This window comes from Rhinolophus sinicus, chromosome 1 (genome assembly GCF_057876585.1).
Source record: "Rhinolophus sinicus isolate RSI-liver-muscle chromosome 1, RSI-T2T, whole genome shotgun sequence".
Lineage (NCBI taxonomy): Eukaryota > Metazoa > Chordata > Mammalia > Chiroptera > Rhinolophidae > Rhinolophus > Rhinolophus sinicus.
Window position 1 is genome coordinate 94,465,150 of NC_142501.1, and position 5,478 is coordinate 94,470,627.

The following is a 5,478-nucleotide window of genomic DNA, read 5'->3' on the forward strand; positions in this document are numbered from 1 at the left end:
GAAAGAACAGGTCTCATTCAGGCAGTGCAGAACACTGGATCTTCAGCGCCTGTAAAACCTCCCTCCTGCCCACCTCACCACTTCCTTAGCATTGACTGGTTTCTGACACCATGCGGAGCAGTCCTGATGCTGAGGGAGCTGGGTCCACCCTGCTGGAGAGGCCCCACTGAGTTCTGGTTCTGCTCTAAGCAACCCCCCAACCCCCAAACACAATGAGTTTCCTGCCTTGGGTGGCTTGAGACACACACGATTGTTTCCTTCCTTCCAGGTGTCAACTCTACTCCAGCATGAGTCTGGTTCCAGAAATTCTCTTGTCATGGGATTGAGAGAAGGGATTGAGGAAGTCAAAGGAGATGACAAGGCAGAGGAAACATGCATGTGGGCAGGGAGGATGGAGATGGGAGGCAGAGAAGTTTGCATGTACTTTGTCGCTTTCCTGATGTTCTTTCAGGAAAACCAGCAAAATCAAGGGGGGCACTGGGCTGGCCACCATGGGTGAGCATGCAGGGGAGACAGAGGAGGATGGTAAGAATCAGTGCCCAAAGTGAAGCATGTCCTGAGCACATGCTCCCAGGGGACAGATGCTGTTCCATAGAAGACCTGAGGTTGCTTGGCCTAACCCTCTAATTAGGAGGAGAGGTTGTAGGTACATTAGGGCCACCGTCATTCATTTCATTCCCGTGAAGAGTGCTGCTATCCCTGCAGGACCAACCCCACGCTCCTAAGCCCATAAGGTCAAAAAGGAGTATCCTCGGTTAAGTGCTGGGTCAGCCCTGACCTGGGAAAAGGGTGAGGGGCACACAGGCACCCCGGACACCCTCCCAGGCAAGCAGGGAAGCCCACATGGTCCAGCTTTGTAGGATATAAAGCTTGGGCATGGCCCAGGCCCGGGGGTCATACAGCCTCTGTGGAGCCCTCTCCAGGTCCTGGGCTTACCATGTGACACCGTTTCTTAAAATCTGAAGTTCTATAGATTTTTTTCCATAGGTATGTAAAAATCAAACAAAACATAAAAACCTGAAGGAAAGTCAGTACAATGATAATTCTGGATATGTTTAAAGGGTAGGAATACAAATCACTTACATTCCTTTCATATATTTCCAATTTGGTGAATAGTAAAATAAATATAACAATATTTTACATTTTAAAAAGCAGCGCCTTCTGTAATATTTTCACATTGGAATATACTAAAGCCATAGCACTTATGTTTTTATCACCACAGCATAATCCTTTTTTCTTTTAATTGAAAGGCACAGGTAAGTTTTGGTAGTTGTGCTAGAAAGAAAACTGCTGATTCGGGGAAAGGGAAACAGTCCAGCAAGTTACCCATTGGTAAATCGCAAATCTCATGGCAGGATCATGGTGAGTGGAGGGGTCGGGGAAAGAAAGGGTCACCTGTCCCACTCCTGTGCCCTGAGGCCTGAGCCACCTGCTCCTCACTCCTTAGGTGTGTGGGACTGAGAACTTCCATCCCTGAGACCTAGTGTCTTCTCTCCCTCTGTGTTGTTTCACTATCAGGGGCCAGAGGCCTGGAAGCTGCCCTGCCTGTCAGCCAGGTTGAACTGCATTGTGTGCCGAGATCACAGCTTCAGCACAGAGCAGAAAACAGGCCTCAGTATCCTTTCATCTGACCCATGGGGATGCAAGGCCTAAGGTCACCGCCTAGAGCCTGAGGAACCTCCTGGTCTCACACGCTCACCCTGGGGAGCCTGTCTTCATCCATTGCTGTGCCTCCCTATGGATTCCAGCAGCTGTGTTTGTGGGACAGATTCTGAGGCTGCCATTTGCGAAGGTGACCAATGGCCTTAGCCTGGGCCATAGAGAGGCTGGAGCTTGAGTAGTGTGGGGGCATCAGTCAGCCACGAGGTCACAGCAGGAGCCCCTCATGGCTTCTCTCTGAACACCCTTTTCCCAGGTCAGCTGATGAGATGCCAGTTAGTTATTGTATGGATTTAGAATTAGTTTGGATGATATTCTTTACATTTAATGTTGGAACATTTTGCATTAAACAGTATTTATTACCAGCTGTTTTAAAAATATTTTTACATAAATATAAAAAGCGTCCAAAACAAATTATGAAGCAATTATACTAGTGACTGGCACAGAGGTCATACTCCATCTCATACACTCTTAGTTGACCTAAGTCATTGAAGATTTAGTATTTACCATTTGTCCGTATGTCCTTTCTAGGTATTTCAGTGTCCTATGATCTTTTCGATCATTTGTCTTTAAGGGATCATGGGAACAACATTCTCTGAGGTCTTACATGAGATTTGGATGTTTTAGACAAACTCAAATATATCACAACATCATAAGTGTTGTTAAAAGTATACCAGTGACATTCTGTGGAGGTGACTAACTCTTCCTAGGGCAGCTGATGTGTGTAAGAGGTGACATTGAACTCTCCAAAAAAAAAGAAGGAAAGGAAGAGCATTGGGTGCATGTGCAAACTCTAAAGCTTATCATTTTATTCATTTTAGATTTACCTGTTTTCAGAGGGATTTGGTTTTTATTATGGGACTTTACTTTTAGTTTTCAAGTGATTGTTTAAAATGTCTAGTTCTTTAGATTCCTAGTCATGTCGGGTCAGAATCATGTGTAACTAGGCCAACAACTTTATCAGCAAATGGTGTTTGCTATTATCAGACACAGACACCAGGTTCCCTCCTGGGAAAAAGAAAGCACTCTTAATTTTCTTTACTTTAAAAAAAAAAACCCAACAATTTAAGTACACATAAAAAACATGTCAGCCACATTATATCATGAATCTGATTACTGAGCATCTTGAAAACATTCACCTAAGCTAGAATCATGTGGCTCAAAACACAAAAATGTTGGTCTCCTCTAGGTGAATGGACTCATGTTCCTGGGTGTTAGAAATGCAGTTGCAGGCATCGCGTGCCCAGGGGTCTGCGCCACTCACTGCTAGTGAACTGTGAGTGCTCGAGTTGTTGAGCCAGTGTCCCAGCTGCACTGAAACACCTTTTCATGGCATCTCTCTTCACCAAAGACAAGAGTTACATCCCATGAGGCCCCTTCAAGATCTGATCCCCAGAGCACTGTCCCAGAATCTTCTAGTAAAGGTTGATTTAATTCATGAATGACTGTGTGACAAAGTAGATGAGCATTGGGCCAGGGTGATTATGTCCTATGGGCAACTGTGAGCATATTTTTCACCTCTCTGGGTCTGGACAGAGCTCACTGGTAAAACCTGTGGTCTAAGTCACTTATAAACTGATGAGAAATTGCGTAATTAGGCCATGGGCTTCTCCTGCACTTGCTTTTCAAATGATGGACAAGAGGCCTTGTTTGCCCAAGGGTAAGAAGAACCAGAGAACAGGTCAAATTCTTGGCTTTTCTGTGGAGAGAGAGAATGTGGGAGAAGAGATATGAGCAAGAGATTTGCCGCTGGTGCAGTGTGGGACCTGGGGCAGTGATGGTGGAGGTCCCACCCAGGCAGAGTCCTGAGCAGTGGCAGGAGAAGGGCTGCGGCACATACTGCTGCCTTGTAATGTGCCATCCAGGGACCAGGACTAGGGGCTTTCCTTGTTATTGAAGAAGGCAGCAAGACGGACAGTGGGCAGGCCCAGCTTCGCAGGCATTTACGCAGTATTTATTTTCTTTAAGAAAATGTATTTGTACCTCTGGAGCAGAAGTAGGGAAATGCCATGTTTGTACAAAACATTCTTTTATGAAATGGATCGTCATACCACATTCTTTTTAATACAGGCTTGTTGCTACAACATTATTCCCAGATTTTCAAAATCCATCCCAATGGATTCTCTGCTCCTCAGACCTTCAGAGCTGCTTCCTCTCTCAGACAAGCTTTCTTTTCTAAGTTCAGGCTTATTAAAAACTTATTTCTTTTTGGCAGCTTCCTTGCCCTCAATAACCATCAAAATGCATCCTGCCACTGTAAGGGCAATCATTCCAGAGCTGATCTTGACTGGAATTTTGTTCTTTGCAGCATGGAGCATCTCAGACGACACAGTCTGTGGAATCTCACATTTTTCTTTTCTTTTCTTTTCTTTTCTTTTCTTTTCTTTTCTTTTCTTTTCTTTTCTTTTCTTTTCTTTTCTTTTCTTTTCTTTTCTTTTCTCTTTTCTTTTCTTTTCTTTTCTTTTCTTTTCTTTCTCCTCTCCTCTCCTCTCCTCTCCTCTCCTCTCCTCTCCTCTCCTCTCCTCTCCTCTCCTCTCCTCTCCTCTCTTCTCTTTTCTTTTCTTTCTCTTTTAGTGCCGTTAAGTCTATTTATTGAATGGATATGTTAAATATAATTTAATAGGAAGGACATTTTTCCTCCCTCAATATAAATACTTTTTAAAATTGTATACTAATCACATTGCTCATTTATTGTGGATATTTATTAAGATATTGTAAATCATCTTCCTTTTCCAAGCAACCTGACTGTGCCAGGACCTCCCTCTGCCAGTCTGTAGGCTGTGTAGCAGCACTCTGTGGCTGTGTAAGTGGGGCATGGAACTTTTGCACTTTCTGGTGGTTTGGTGCAAAATCCATGTATTCTCTTCAGATCAGAGTTTCCGGTAAGCCTTAGTGATGAGGAAGCATCTCTCTTACGTAACCTAAACCAATTTCCCGCTGGCAGGTGCAGACCGTGGAGGTCCCTCATGGCTGCCTGCTCCTAGACCAGCACAACGCCTGCAGGCGGCTGCAGGGCGGTGCCCTCAATGTCACCGAGTGCCACATTGTGGCACAGTCATTTTTATCTTTGAACTGTCTTTTGTAACAGAGCCTGTGCACAGGTGGGTACACAGTGTGCCATGGGGAATGTGCCCCAGAGCAGTTTGCCTGATCGAGCCGATTCAGGCTCCTTTGTAGGGATTGTGTTTGAAGTCAATGTTTGAGATTTGTTCTGATCCCAGAATGACTCTTCTTAGTTGTTTCTTTCCCTGGTTCTCTTTGGTAAACCAACTGGCCTGCAGTTTAACTTCTATCTCTAATAATCTCCCAGTTTCCTCTTAATTGCTTTTTACCACAAGCTCCATTATTTTTGAGGGAGCTTTTGGGCTGGAACTTACCATATTCTGTTTTAAATAAAGTCAGTTCCTTTGGGAAAAGCTTCAGTTTTCTTTATCATATGACCTACTTCTCTCCCTGGGCAAAATCTGAGCCAGAGCTCTGGAGCTGACAGCAGGGACAGACACACTTCTCTGTCACCCCCCTTTAGGAGCTGGATGCTCCCTGATACGCAGGAGGGAGGGTGGTAGCCTCAGGTGCTCTTTGCCTGCCACTCCTACCACCGATACTTTGCTACAGCTGGGGCCAGAACAGTCGGGGTGCCAGTATTTTCAGTGCACCACACCAAGGTAAAGGCTTCATCCAGAGCAGGGGCTGGTGGAAGAAAGAGCTCCAATCTCTTGTCCACATTTGCCCAGAACTTTGCTTCTGCTACAGGTAGCTGGGGGCAGGATGAGAAATGCTGACATCTGCCTCTCCCCAAAGGATGCTGTAAGCCTCTGG

At 45.2% G+C, this 5,478-nt stretch overlaps 1 pseudogene; it reads right to left on the minus strand.

The window, feature by feature from the left end:
* Positions 1 to 3,088: 3,088 nt before the first annotated feature.
* LOC109438793 (protein FAM162A-like) lies at positions 3,089 to 5,241 on the minus strand (annotated as a pseudogene).
* Between the last annotated feature and the right edge of the window lie 237 nt (positions 5,242 to 5,478).